Source organism: Taudactylus pleione, unplaced genomic scaffold (assembly GCF_031769625.1).
Source record: "Taudactylus pleione unplaced genomic scaffold, aTauple2 ptg000995l, whole genome shotgun sequence".
NCBI classification, from domain to species: domain Eukaryota; kingdom Metazoa; phylum Chordata; class Amphibia; order Anura; family Myobatrachidae; genus Taudactylus; species Taudactylus pleione.
This window is the reverse complement of record NW_028285396.1, coordinates 236935-253144: the sequence shown is the minus strand read 5'-3', so window position 1 is coordinate 253144 and position 16210 is coordinate 236935. Positions and strand designations below refer to the sequence as shown.

Below are 16210 nucleotides of genomic sequence, written 5' to 3'. Positions count from 1 at the left end.
TTTCATGCACTATGTGGCGCCCCTTCTTTCTTGCTCTCAATTCCATATATATAAATATATATATATATATATATATATACATATAGCACAGTATCGCAGTGTTTTAGATATTTTAGAAATATATAATACACACATAAATATATATATTTACAGCAAGTGGATGTGCAGCACTATCCCAAAATAATAGGGCTTTGTATATAATTGTAACCATCTAAAGTGCTGTACAATCGTACATCCACTTATTATATGTTCCTGCTTAGACCGAAGCGGTAGTTAGGAGGGCACCAGGACGCATTTAACATAATAAATATATATAGATATATATAATAGTCTAATGCGGACCATACACGGTGCGATGGTACCTTGTGATGCGACGGGGGGTCCGACATATTGAGCAGCCCCCATACACGGTGCGATCGGGTGGCCGACCACCCGATATGCCGGCTCCCCCCTCCCTCACCTGCATTTCACTGCATGGGATCACACATCTCATCCCCTGATCAACTAATCCTGCAGTGCGATCAGGCGGTGCAATGTACGATCCCACAGGAGCGCACTCAGTCCGACATCAGGCCCATACACGGTGCGATATAGCAACCAAATCGTACAAATCAGTTGGATTGGCTGCTTTATTTTACTGTGTATGGCCGGCATAAGTAATAACGTACAGCACTCGGACTCACAAAATGTCTAGACTCACATGATGTCTTGATAAAAGGGCACACAGCCCTGAAATGTTGACTTATGATACATTGAGTCTGATATGAATTTTGTGAGTCCCTGAGTGCTGTCCGTTATTACTTGGTCTACATACCACCAGTAAAGCGGCCCATACAAGGTGCGATTTTTTTTGCACGATTTCGATCGATCATAAGGATCAATCGTGCACATCGTGTGTTGTTTTGGAAAGTTTACGATGCCGATGCGTTTCCCCGCCGTCGTATAGTTGGTTCGTACATCTTATGGAAAAACCGTAAGATTACAATCTATCAGGTAGGATGTATGATGGTGTATGTATGATCATACAGATCAATCATACACCATTTGACCACATCGTACAAAGAATTTCAAGGGAAGAATTTTAAGGGCAATCGTACAACACATCTTAACAACTGAAAATCGCTGGCATAAAAGGTGGATTGGGATCCAGATTCATCTTCGTGTTGTGATTATGCAAAACCACCCTCCAGTGTTTTGGCTTGGATTCGGTTTTAAGGGGTCATTCAGACCCGCTCGCGAGCAAATGACGCTGGCAAGCGGGTCGATGTTTGCCGAATGCACATGCGCACGACGGAGGGAGCTCCGTCGTGACCCGGCGAGTGACGAGAAATACGTCGCTCGGGGTCTCGCACCAAAGGGGGCGTGCTGTCGATGGTGAGTGACAGCACGCCCCCTTTGGTGGGCATGCCGGGGGCGTGGCTGCCAGACGGAGGCGTTCCCATGGGAACGCCTACCGTCTGAAGCCGGCCCCACTGACATCAGTAATGATGTCAGTGGGAGTGATTTTGGCTCTGATAGAGCCAAAATCACTCCTGGGCTTGCGGCAGCGAGACCCTACCGCAGAGTCTCGTCGCAAGCCCGATGGTCGCGATGCTCGAAGACCATCGCGACCATCTTTTTGGCCGCTCGCATATGCTGTGGGTGGTCACCCACAGCTATGCAAGCAGCCAGGAGGCCGCTCCATTTTCAGGTAGGAGGGCCCTGATTCAGAGCGAGCACTCTGGTCAGAGTGTTCAGCTCTGAATCAGGCCCTTAGTTTGGTTTTGGATTCCTTAAAAAGCAGGAAAACGGCTAAAAAGATATAATTTTGACCTGTTTACATGCAATCCAAAATCCTAGTTTGGTTTTTAAATCTGAGTTCCTAACCAGGGAAAGATAAGAACCACGACTCGGATTTACCTAGATTTATGAAATTCTATACACACCATATAGAGCATACACACGGTCAGATTTGTCAGATGAACGATTGAACGATTTGAACAATTTTTGACTGCATTAAAATGAATGGAATCATCCAAGTCTGACTGCAAATACATCAGATGTCAGATATCATTATCTGACAAACGGGAACGCGCATCGTTCATCGTCCATCGCTCAGGCATGTCAGATATGTCAGATTTTCCTTCAGATATGAACGACTGAACGATTTTTAAATCGTTCAGATCTGAAGGAAAAATCTGACCGTGTGTATGCACCAATACTCTGGACTTTACATATGATTCTAAACGCAGAATATAAGATCATCAAATGATTCGTATCAGTGTGTTTGCTGTCATCAGCATCATAAAAAAAGTAAGTAAAATGTATTTAAGGTTATTTGTATAGTCCAGAATGTCGCACCACTGCATTTGCATTGGTCTCTGTGGCGGCAATACACACAGCTGCTATTAATCATTTGGGTTACAGGACCAGCAGTGTGTGTGTGTTTGTGTGTGTGTGTGTGTGTGTGTGTGTGTGTGTGTGTGTGGATGGAATAAAATTAATCTGAGACGCCGGATTGCTTGTGTTCATGTTTTATGAAGTCCTATAAGTGTCTTTTCTGTAGATAACTATTAAATAATTGATATGTATGTGTGTGTGTGTGTAAATGATGCATTCTAGTGCTGGTGCCCACAAAATCTATAGTGGAGAGTGCCGCTTATAGTGAATCAGTATTGGCGGTATTCAATTGTTGCTCCTGTCAGGCGTGATCAGCTGCCGGTGCTCCATTTCAGCTCGCAGCCCCAGGGGAGGTGTGAGCTGAAATGGGCGAAAAGTGACTGTTTGGGTGCCCAAACAGCACTTTTCGCGATCGCACCCTACAGTTTGATCGGGGGTAGCCATTTTACGGGGCTACACCTGACCACTTTAGGCGCAATCAGCGCAAAAAACTGAAACAATTGAATAGCGCCCCCCGATCTCCCGTCACTTTAGAGGGGAGATCGAGTGCGCATAATCAATTGAATACAGCCCAATGTGTTCTTAATCAGAGGTGTTTGTCACGTTTGAAGTGCATATGTAATAATGTTAATATCTGTATATACTCTTTCATATCACATATTTACAGTTGGATTTGTTTACGATGGTGCTGTGAGGGTTGTCAGTAGTGCAGGCGTGCTGTTATGCTGGAAACATCGGTCATTGGGCAATAAAAGTCATGTGATCTATGGTATCCAATCATTTCAGTGAGTTTAAATATATTATTCTTATTATTATTCTTATCATATTATTACATTATAAGCTTTGGCTATTGTGTACATAGATAAATTATATGTGACATATTTTCAGTACATGATGGTGTTTGTACAGAGGGCAGTACAGATTCAGACACAAGCACAAAGAAGTGCATGAAAAATGTGTTGCGCATTCCTGGGTGGTTACAGGGGATTAGCTAATCAGATGCAGAAATGTGCGTGTTATTGGAGTAACACAGGCGTGTTGCTGCCATGCTTGCAGAGATGCTGATTTGCCCACACAGGAGGCCATACCTAGACGGATGATCTGTACCTAGCCGATGGTGGGCCTGATGATAGCATCTGAAGACGCACCAAGATGTTTTGCAGCACCTGTAGATGCTAAAAGTGGGAGTGTTAGTCCTTGCACATTCAAATGCACAGCTGTGCACCATGCAAGGGGTTTGAAGCGACATTAGCAAAAGGATGCAGACATGGGCAGATTGGGCCACCGGGAATTCGGGAGAGTTCTCGCTGGGCTGGACCTCTGTGACTCTCCTCAGGGCTGCACCACACTTTTGGGGGGCCGGCTGCCTTGATTGGAGCTTAGCTCCGATCAGGCAGCGTTTGCGGTTCGTAGGAGCCCTGTCTATAATCTCCAATAGTGGCTGCATTTGCAATAAAGTTTTCTCCTGTATACGGGCGCAGCACGCGTGACGTCATTACCTTATGCGCACAGCACTACAGTACTCAGAAGTGTAGACTGCCGGAGAGGAGCCGCGACCAGGAGAGCACTGCAGCAAGAAGATGCTGAGTACAGTAAGTGAGGCTGCTGCATAAGGTGCTGCTGGGCTGCCATGGAAGTGTGTGTGCCTGCCTGGGGACCCTCAAAGGCTCTGGCACTCCCACTGACTTACACTAGCCAGGCTGGCTGGTAAGCATGACTGAGTAATCTATTATTGTTATATTTCAGCCAGATCAGGAACAAGTTGTGAGTGGGGCTGGAACGAGGGATTACAGGATCAGGCTGCCAACTTCCTTCTTCAACCAGTGCTAAATTCAGGACTGTGCATGCTGTCCTCAACCTGTAACCTCTGACCTGCCCCACTGTCCTGTCACCTCTGTAATGACCCTATTACTTTTTTCATGTCCCTGTCCCTGTCCTGTACCTATCACCTCTGTACTGTGGGTTGGAAAGTCATGCAGTATCTAGAGAACAGCGGTGATTGAAAGTACCCGGAGTGACGTTTCTGCATTTGTTCATCTACCTGTTTTATTGTCTCGGGCACCCGAATTTAAAAGTGCCAGGTCTCTGTAGAGAGTGTGTGTGTGTCACCACTCTAATGCCACTCTGCCAGGGGATTCTGCATATGGTAACTTCAGAGGTTATGCTGCTTTGTTTACTAGCATTATCCTGATCAGTTCCCTTTTTGCAAAGCAGGTGTGAGAAGTTTCTTGGTTCACATATTCAGAAGAGGGCTGGGGAAACAATGAAGGGCTGAGAAAACAAGTGAGAAGGAGAGACACACAAAGGTTTGAGCTAGGGAGACAGGGGCTGGAGAGACGCAATGAGGATGGAGCTGGGTATACAACGGCGTGTTGGAGAGACACAAGAAGGCTGGAGAGGCATAGGGACATGGGGAATGAGGCTGGAGAGACACGGAAGGATGAGGCTGAAGAGAACTGGGGGAAGTGGCTGGAGATTATCTGCAAGTTGCCGGAGTAGAAGGAAAAGGCTTAGGGCCGTATTCAATTCGAGGAGTTAAGTCCGGATTTGCGGTAATTTATCGCCGATGACGTCATTATCGCCTGTTTTAGTTTTACCCCGTATTCAGTTTGAAAGACTTTCCGCCTATGAATGGCAGGCGTTAAAAAGTGCAGAATTGGAGTTTTGGGGTGCAACATTTCGGGAACCCCCGTGCAGCCTTCAGACAATCCCCCAAAGGTAATTTGTGTAAAAAAAAAATACTTAAGGACACTCCAAAAATTTACTTTGAAAAAGGGGGCAAAAAAAAATAAAAAATTGGGGTACAAATTTAAAAACTAGTGAACTTGACTACTGACAGTTCCCACGTGGGCGAGTCACACCACGTGGGAACTGTCAGTAACAAGAGCCAATCAGCGGCCGCTCTACAGTCAGCGTGGCTGCTGATTGGCTCTCGGGACTGCCAGCTCCGTGCACATACTGATAGCTGTTGCGTTGGTCATGTAAACTAATTTTTTTGTTTTGCCAAGTACCTGGATTACTGCGGAGACCAGCGCCAGGATATAGGTGAGTATGAATTCTTCTTTGCAGTGCCATTCATTAAGGATATTCTACTGGATAAGGGGACAGATACATCTGGTATAGGTAAGTATGTGTGAATGGGTAGGTGTGTGTAATAAAGTTATACTGTCACGGTGTGTGTGAATTGTCTTTTTTAACTATTTATTTTACAGTGAAGTTACAGGTGCCACATGTCTGCTGGCACTTGTTGTTCCACAAGTGCAAAATGGCAGGCATGCTGACACTTGTAGTTCCACTGTAAAACACAATAGTTTACATTATTTGGCCCTCCCATTACCTCCTGGTCTTAAATATAGGGGGATCCCCACGTTTTTTTTACCCTATATTTAAAACCAGAACTGGTCCCTGCAGCCTTGGGTTGGTTTCTAAAATACGGTGGAACCCTACACTTTTTGTTCCCCATATTTTTAGAAACCACCACTGGCTTGCAAGCCTGGGGCTGGTTTGGCTTTTGGGGGGGGACCTTATGTCATTTTTTTTTTTTAAATTTTACTCCGTTTTTTTACAGGTTAAACAAAACGGGAATTTTCGGGAAATATTCTAGGGACCCCCCTAAAGAAGTGTAGACATAGGGGATGACTATGGGTACCCCCATTTTTAACTCCTGAAGGAAGTCGGGGTTTCAAATAGCCGTGGCAGGTGTATTTTTGCAGAATTAAAAAAAAATGCGTTTTGAGACTTAAAAATATGCTAGTACCCATTTACATGTACCCCAAATTTGATGGGACCATTTTTAAAAATGAAAAAAATAAGCTAAATGCTCTTTTGCATCACTTCTTCAAAGTCGGGAAAAAAAACACCTGCCGCGGCTATTTAAAAATCCGACTTTCTTTTGCAGCCAAAAACGGGGAGTACCCATAGTGATCCCCCATGTCTGGACATCTTTAGGGGGGTCCTAGGATTATTTCCTGAAAATTCCCGTTTTTTTAACGCCGATCCAAGTATCGCCGGGTCCCGTTTCAGCCTACTTTCAAATTGAATACAGGGATGCGCGGGCACGCGCGCGATACTTTAACGCCTACAAAACAGGCGAAGGCAGCTTTAAGTCCGGGCCGCGTTAAATTATCGCGGTTCGGCTCAAATTGAATACGTGCCTTAATCTTCATTTAGGCACCAGTTCTAAAGAAACCATATAACTGATACAAATGGTTTACCAAATTAGCAAATACAGTTTTAATAATATAAAATTGTTTGATTGGGGAAGTTCACATTTTGCCCTGCACCAAATCTTCAGTTGCTATGTATTAGCTATTGAATCACCATATAGGTAAGGAAGACTCTCACTTAGAATACATCACACAAATATCAGAAAAGTTCAAAGCTGCCAGTTTTATAGCTGCATTAGCAAAGTCACATACGCAACTGCAGCAAAAAATGCAAGGAAGGCCACGGCAGCCTCTAACTCAGAATCAAGCCCTATGTGGAGGGAGTATCCCAAACCCCCTCCACAGACCCCATCCTCATTAGGGCTGCTTCCAGAAATTTCCCGGGCTGGTTTTCCATCCCAATCCACCCCTGGTTGGTAGGGACCAAAAAATGAACAATTTGAACGATAACGATATCGTTCAAATCGCTCATTTATATTGCTACGTGTGTACTACGCACCAATACACTGTAATTGATAACACCCAGGGCGGTAGTAATAAGACACTGGAGGTAGGTCTGACAAAAGCTAATCTGTGTGTGTATCTTGTAACCTGGCTACAGTTATGTCAGTTTAATGACCCCTGTTGCCATGTGAGTCACTGTTCATTATGAGAGGTCAGCACTTGTCTTATACACTCAATGGCCCATTAGTGACAATAGTCCAATGCAGAGTACTAGTCATTTTCAGTCAGTAACTACAGATAACACAGCACAAACCTGAACTTCAAGTTATGCAAGATTTACATTCCAAAATGCAGAATAAGGAAAAATACAGTTCTCTCAATAAGAATGAAATGTTTTATGAAATGTTTATAGAAAGTAAAGATTGTATGCATAGTTGTATTAGTACCCAGAATTTTGGATTATAATGTAATTATTATATAAATACACTCTCAGTGCTTGATATATTTAAGCCAACATAGAAAAAAAGTTTGAGTAACAAGAACCAATAGTTTGAGTATGCTAGTTGGCTAATTGCAGCTTAATATGAGTATGTCTCTGGTATGGGGGAAGGTGACATCGGGTAAAGGAAGGCTTGGACACATAGGGGTCATTTCAATTAGGAGCATGTTTGCGAAAGCAAGTTTGTATCATGAAACGCACATACTTTTCAGAAATGCGTGCCCCAGAGAAATGTGAGATTCAATCAGAAATGCCAATTTGTGGTAATTGCAGCAAGGTTACGCAAATTTTCTACAAAAATCAACCTGGGAGAAGTAATTTCTAAAGCGTTTTAATATCATTTTGTAAAACGTTGGAAAAAATGTTTTTTAAAGCTCTTATCTCCAAGTTCTAAAACTTCTCTCCTGTCGATACAACTCCATATACCTGTCCCACATCATTTACACCTCCATATACTTTTCCACATCATTTACACAACCACATACCTGTCCCACATCATTTACACCAACACATACCTGTTCCACATCATTTACACCTCCACTTACATGTCCCACATAATTTACACCTCCACATACATGTCCCACATCATTTACACCTCCACATACCTGTCCCACATTATTTGCACCTCCACATACATGTCCCCACATCATTTACACCTCCACATACCTGTCCCACATCATTTACACCTCCTCATACCTTGCCCACATAATTTACACCTCCACATACCTGTCCCACATTATTTACACCTCCACATACCTGTCCCACATCATTTACACCTCCACATACCTGTCCCACATCATTTACACCTCCACATACCTGTCCCACATCATTTACACAACCACATACCTGTACTACATTATTTACACCTCCACATACATGTCCCACATCATTTACACCTCCGCATAGCTGTCCCACATCATTTACACCTCCACGTACCTGTCCCACATCATTTACACCTCCACATGTCCCACATCATTTACACCTCCACATACCTGTCCCACATTATTTACATCTCCACATACCTGTCCCACATCATTTACACCTCCACATACATGTCCCTCATAATTTACACCTACATACACCTGTCCCATATCATTTACACCTCCACACACCTGTCCCCACATCATTTACACCTCCACACACCTGTCCCCACATCATTTACACCTCCACATACCTGTCCCACATCATTTACACCTCCACATACCTGTCCCTCATCATTTACACCATTATTAAGCTTTTTAGAGAAATTCACCTGAAATCTGACGTCTTTATTGCCCAAATTATGCTATAAAAACCACTCCAAGTGCATGATTATTTATTGGGAGGGGTGTACCAGAGGTTCTGCATTGTATCCTGACATTATTACCATAAAAGAAAGCTTTTCCCTACCTTTCCACCTCTTCAGGGGGATGTGCACAAAAATACAAATTTCCAGGACGTACTAAAAGAAATGACAGTCTGGTCTGCATAAACAGAATAGACTATAATGGGAACAGACAAAACTTTTATGTATATTTTAAAATATCTTAAACCTATGCACTATTGACCTCATTCAGAGTCAGTCGTAAGCGGCTGCTCGGCAGTATGCCTAACGACCGAGAAACTGAAAAAGGAAGCAATCGCATGGCCGGTCGGTGGCAACCAAAGTGACGCCCATACGTGAACAATGCACCTCCTCTAGCTAGCGAGTGATAGCAGCTACCGATCGAGTCAATCGTTGTCAGTCGCTGTATGCTAATTATCTTCTTGCCCACATGTCATGTTTCCATGCTCTATCGATCAGCTTGTTACTAGCTTGTTGACAATTATTTAATTACTGTTCTAAAGTGTTGTTGTTTTTTTTTATTTCTTTATTGTTTGCATGCTGCCAAAAAAATTATTATATATATTCTTGAAAAAAAAAAAAAATATATTGAACTACTGAAATCATGTCTAATTTAATATAGAAAAATATACATGGTTAATCAAGGTATTGAAAAAGCATAGGATATGAAAAGACTGGTGCAGGCTAAATAATGCAAATAACGCCAAAAATTAAAAAAAAAAACGCATAGAAAAAGCCATCCCCATGAAATGTATTTATTTTTATTATTCGCTAATGCAAACGCAGCTGAATCAATTACAAGCCAATTAGCAGTGTTATTAGCTTCATCAATCGATTATTAGCTGCTTGCATTGTGTGGCTCAAAATAGAAACATCAATCCTAACATCAATAACATTCGATAGTATCGATTGTACTCTAGGGCTTGCGAGAGCATGTACCCAACCTCAAGCTGTACGATCAGCCAGGCCTCGAACCTGCTCGCAGAGTGACGCTTTACTACTTCCGGCCTTCTATGTCGGTCGTAGCAGGTAATTTATGTACGCCCCTAAAACGCCCTCAAAACGCTGAGGCACGCCTGCGTTTTCAGACCACCACCCCCGTCAACACCCACAAATGGCCATTCATGTCAATTAACTCTCGGAAGCCACTTCCTGCTCGGAAGCCGTACGATCTACAGCATTTTGGATCGCAAGGTCTCGTACGCACATGCGCACAACTAACCGTACGCATGCGTGGTTTGGAAACATCGGATGCGTACGACCGAGCGGCCGCTTACGACCGACTCTGAATGAGGTCCTATATCTTCAGCACAATTCTTGCTAAGATGATGTCACATATATTGCATGCAGAATAATATGGAATGACGACAGTTTACTACAGAATGACAGCTGTTTTATTCGCCACCCTCATGCAAAAATGTCATTAAAACAGTGCATATGTCCCATATAAAGACCTCAATTTTTCTATGATCCCATAAGTGCACACACTAATCCCTTTCCATATGCGTCCGCCTATACCTGTACCATACAATACATGCCACATAATGTGGAATAACGGCCTTTTACTATGGAATGACAGCTGTTTAATTTGCCATCTCTATGCAATACATTTAAAGAAACAGTACCAAAGCGATTAAAAAATGTAATTGTTGAAAGTAAACCTAGTTGGAACTTGGGACATGATTGAGCAGGATGGCCAGGGATAGCAGTACTGCGCATGTGCAAGTCACAAGGAAAATCGCTGTTGCCATTTTCCCTGTGATTTTTGCTGCTCTGTCCGTAGTGCTGCAGAGCAGCACTACGGACATGTAAGTATAAAACTATGAGTGCAGCCTGCACCCATTATAGAGTCCATACACAGAAAGGATTAACAGGTCGATAACTCTTCCTCAATTCTGTAGGTGGTGGTGCACCTACACGACCCCAGGCAGTCCACATCCAGCTTCTTAGATGGACAAATGTCATTCAGCCACATGAGATTGAACAATAATAGATCTGTTCAGGGGGCGGATTGGGCCACCGGGAAAGTGAGAAGGTTCCCGCTGGGCAGGTGCCATCCTACTCTCTGCCAGGCCGGTTGACCCCACTGCTTGCCGGTCCAGCCCGATACATATATCTGCCAGGGCCAGCTGGCATGCTTCCGGGATTTGCATTCCACTGTGGAACTCAAACCATAAGTTCATGTGTCCCTTCCTTCAGCCACCACTGCCTAATTACTGTTCTAAAGTGTTGTTGTTTTTTTTTATTTCTTTATTGTTTGCATGCTGCCAAAAAAATTATTATATATATTCTTGAAAAAAAAAAAAAAAAATATTGAACAAACTACTGAAATCGTGTCTAATTTAATATAGAAAAACATACATGGTTAATCAAGGTATTGAAAAAGCATAGGATATGAAAAGACTGGTGCAGGCTAAATAATGCAAATAACGCCAAAATCCCTGTGGGATGGGTCAGGCTGTCCCCTGGGGCTGATGGAGGTGAGCTGAACCACGCAGGGAGGGGTGTGTGCTGCTGCAGCTGTGTAGATGGGAGTAGGAGCCGGCTGTCAGTGCTGCACATGGAGGTAGGGATGGTAGCTAGGACCCGGGAGCTGTGGAGAGGACTTCTTCCCGATGCGTTCCTTCCACCCCTATCCTGTCTGTTTCTTTCTATCACTACTCCCATCCTGACCCCTGCTTCCCACTACTACTCCCATCCTACCCCTGCTTCCCTCTACTACTCCCTTCCTGATCCCTGCTTCCCACTACTACTCTCATCCTGACTCCTGCTTCCCACTTCTACTCCCATTCTGACCCTTGCTTTTCACTACTACTCCCATTCTGACACCTACTTCCATTACTACTCCAATTCTGCCCCCTGATTCCCAATATTACTTCTATCCTGTACCCTGTTTCACACTGCTACTACTCCTATCCTGCTCTATAGATATACAGTACCCTCCAGCCCAGGGACATATACTACCCATCCTACCACCTTCCCTTCCTTCAGCCCCAGGGACGTACACTGACCTACATCCCCCACAGGGACATACGCTCCCCATCCTGTCATCCCCTCCCTGGCCCCAGAGACATACAACCCCCACCCTACCCCCTGGCTCCCTAGACACAGTACCCTCCAACCCAGGGACATACACTATTCACCATACCATAATGCCCCCCCATGTCCAGGGACACACACTCCCCACCCTACCACTGGTCTCTTAGCCACAGAGCCCCTCAAACCCAGGGACATACTCTATCCACCCTATTTTTTTCCTGTGGTTTTGTTTTTCCTGTCGGGAGTCAATGTGTTTTTAATTTTTTTCCTATGGGGGCCAATGTGTTTGTTTTTTCCCTGTAGGGGACAATGTGTTTTAATGTTTTCTTTAAGGGCTAATGTGTTTGTGACCGGATGCCCTCGGCCTCCACCTGATCACAGGTTAGTTTTTATAACCACCTGCTAAGCTCCCGGTCCCCAGCTGGGAGCACTCAGTGGCTCCTTACATCTAGCCCTTCCCCCCCGGTGCAGTACCATTGCTGCAGCCGGCGGAGGGGTATGGGCCATGGCAGGTCAAACATATTAAAAATATATTTTTACACACCTGGCGCCTAAAGCTGGCATCCCATGTGCAATGGGCGCCTAGTGCCCATACATTTAAAATATGGTGCCACAGCACAGGGGTTAACTCCTTCAGTGCCGTAGCAACCATTACCCACTGGGGGGGTGCCGGTTGCGGGACTGAGACCTGGCCACAGTGTTTGTTTTTTTCTGTGGGGGGCCAGTGTGTTTTATTTTATTCCTGAGAGGGCCTATTAGGTTTTTTTTTTGTTTCCTATTGAGGCCAATGTTTGTTTTTTTCCCGTGGGAGCCAATCTGTTTTATTTTCTGTAATGTGTTTATTTTTTTGTGCGGGCCCATGTGATTATTTTTCTTTTGTGCAATGTTTTTCGTCTGCACATGCATCTGAGTTGCTTCATGCACGCTTCCCGATGGCGTTCGTACAGAGCTGTAGTACAGATTCAGATGCATACACCAAGAAGTGTTGGGCAGAGAGCATGATTGCAGCGTCTGCAGACACTGAAAGTGGGTATTTCAGTCCTTGCATATTTTGATGTGCATCAGGGAAAGGCATTGTAGTGGCATTACCTTACATTTGCAGATGCAACGAGGGCCGCCATCAGGGGGGCAGCCGGGACTGGAGTCCCGGACACAAAGGGGAGCCCGCCCGCTTGCCTGCTATGCTTCAAAGCCTGCAACATTTTTTATTTTCTTTTGGAGAGTGAGACCCCGGCGGCTGATAGACAGGTCAGAGGAGCAACAAGAACAAGTTGTCACGACCCAGGTTTCGCAGCGTGGAGGTTTGCGGTCCTTACCGATGAGGGCGCTGTGGCGCGGCCCTTCTGGCAGGAGAGCTGGCGTGTGGAGATTTGCATTGCGTGTACACAGAGGTCTACCAGCGTTGGGCTGTACTGACAGGGGTAAGACTAGTGGCGTCTCCACGTCACGGCTGTCTGGGCACCACCATGTTGTCTTTGGCCATGTGACATAGCAGGCCAATCGTCTGTGGGTCCCAGCTCTCTCTGGCCTATCACGTTCTGTTTCTGGGTACTTAAGGGTGTTTGGAATGCCCTGTAGTTTCTAGTGCAACGTGTTTCACAGCGAGAGAGTTCATGCGCTCCTGAACCTGAGACCTGTGCTCCGGTGCTTGCCCTAGCTCCTTGTCTGCCTTCTGCTCCCTGCAGCTTGCACCGCTCTGCCTTGCCTTGCACTCTGCTGGAGATTGCCCTGCACCTTCCACCAGACCCACTCCTGCCTGACCTGTCTCCGCAGTTAACCCATTCCTGTACAGCCATCATCACAGCATTACTTGATTCTCCTCTCAGTCATCATCACAGCATTACAGGATTTTCCCTTCAGCCATCATCACAGCATTTCCGGATGCTCCCTTCAGCCATCATCACAGCATTTCTGGATATCCCTCTCAGCCATTACTCTGCATACCCGGATATCCATTTCACTTTTACAGTCTATCTGGATTCAGCTTATTCATCTCTGTCACCGTGCTGGACATTTGTTTATTCCCACTCACTACAGTTTCCTCCTGCTACAGTTATTAGTTTGTTATTACTGGACTTTAGTTATCTTATTGTTTATTTCTACTAACATCCACATTAAACAGCTTACTTTTCAGTTTAAACCTGTTCAGGTGTTTACTCCTGTTACCACCCCGGGTCCACAACAAACACAGACTCTAACACAAGTAGCAGGTAAGTTTGGAGCTGACTAGCTGAGGCTGGCTGGCTATCTGGGGCTGAGGCTGGCTGGCTATCTGGGGCTGAGGCTGGCTGGCTATCTGGGGCTGGCTATCTGGGGCAAAGGCTGGCTGTCTGGGGCTGGGACTTGCTATGGGGCTGGATTGGATACAATTGTCGGACAGCAGGGCTGGGCTGGAGAGACAAAAGGGGGCTAGATGTGTCAAAATTGAAGAGGAAGCCAAAAAACTGTACTGCCAGGTGTCACTTCAGTGGTACAAAGATTATCTCAATTGTCAAGGGCATATATAATTATTAATACCCCATTCAAAATGCTAATACCCACACATAATTGCTGCTGTTCAAAAAAAATGGGGGAGGCGGGGGGCTATGTCTATTTTGTCAGTCCTGGGCCCCACCATTTCTGATGGCAGCCCTGGATGCAACCGTTGCAAAAGATGCAAGAAAGGCCACAACTGCATCCAATTCAGAATCAGGCCCTATGAAGAGGTATTCGTAGGTGAACCTGCAGAAGGATCATTAATGGCTCAGCTGAAGAGACACACAGAGAGGCCCAGAGGCACGGGAGGGATGGATGGATGGAAGGAGGCAAAATAGAGAGACGGAATTGAGCATAAGGAATGGATCTAGCACCCTGGTGTGGCATCCAAAGCACAAAGGGGACAGCCGGGATGATGGGGATACGGGATGGATGCTCCAAAGCAGGCTTGTGTCCCGGATGCTCCTGATGGACGGGGACCTCTGCACCCCACCTCGAACCCAGCGGCCAGTGTCGGGATGCACCAGAGACAGAGGAGGCTGGCCTCCTAGTTGGCCACTCTGCCTCCACAGGCAGAGCACCACACAAGTGTGGTCCCCTTCAGGATGATCCAGGTACTGCTCATGTCCTTCCCACCACAGAGAGTGGTGAGGCATGGTAGATCCAGAAGACCGGAATGTCACACCACCCACCAGGAGCACTGTGGAGGCCCAACGTAGGCAAGGGATGGGTTCCAAAGCCCTCCCCTCCACCCTGCAACAAGGTTCCACGGAGCACAGCAGGACATGGTGGATGGGTGCCTGGACACCATAGTCCCTTGGTGTTTTATTCCCTATTTGAAATGCAGAGTGCCCCTGCAAACCATGATGCGAGTCACAGAGTGAAAAAGAAAATCCATGACTCTCAGCGGTGGATCACTCAGCTCACACATTGATAAAAAACACAGCTAGCTGTGAGCATTAGTGTGAATTGCAGGACACAATGATCGTTGACGTGTTGAACGAACGTTGCACTATTGTTTTTTTTAAAAGGCGCATGACTGGAGACATGACAGGCATTCGTCCATGCCCCCCATGGAGGGGACTGACTACCTTTGTCCCCTCAAGACCAGCCCCCTACTCCTTTCTCTTCCGCGTGCGTTCTCTGCTAGAACTGCGTGATTACCTGTGGTTGATGCAGGAAGCCGGCATCTGGAGGCATACCGGGCGAGGGGAGAAAGTGGACAAAACAGGGTGGAAGAGGCATCAGAGGTGGCAGTGAAGGGGCATTTCCCCCAGCTCCTTCCTCTCTTGGCACCTTCTCGCCACCCCTCTCCTGACCGAGGGCCTGTTTCAGAGATGGACACAATGCCGAAATTTATGCAGATTTAGCAAATGTTTGTCAATGCACATGCTTGTAAGCCAAACATCTTGTAGTCAGACCCTGAGACCTCAGGTCAGCTGTAACAACCTGCTGAACTTAAGCATATTACTAAGCAAAGAAAAATAAACTAACCAGAATTCCCCTAGTAACAGCGAGTGAAGAGCATAAAGCCCAACGACAAATCCCTGCCCATCCAGCGGGCACGGGAGACACGACGTATGGAAGACTGGACCCACCCAGTCCCTTCTGACCGAGGCACAGCCTGCAAGTGGTGTTAAGATGGTGGTTGCCCCTAGCGCGGCAAGATTTGGGGGTATATTTATGAAGGTTCGATTTTATATTCGATTTAACTCATGTGAAATCAAATCAAATCGCCCTTCATTTTCACCGTCAAATTCCACATGTACTAAAATTCGATTTTGAAATCGATAACAAAATCAAATTTAATGTTAGGCGCTTTTGACTTGTGGTTTCTTATTCAGTTTTGAATGTCCATTTCAAAATAGAACATAAATTCACATA

At 45.5% G+C, this 16210-nt stretch overlaps 1 pseudogene; it reads left to right on the top strand.

The window, feature by feature from the left end:
* The first annotated feature begins 15224 nt into the window (after positions 1-15224).
* On the top strand, positions 15225-15379 carry LOC148454391 (5.8S ribosomal RNA; annotated as a pseudogene).
* Positions 15380-16210: the final 831 nt, after the last annotated feature.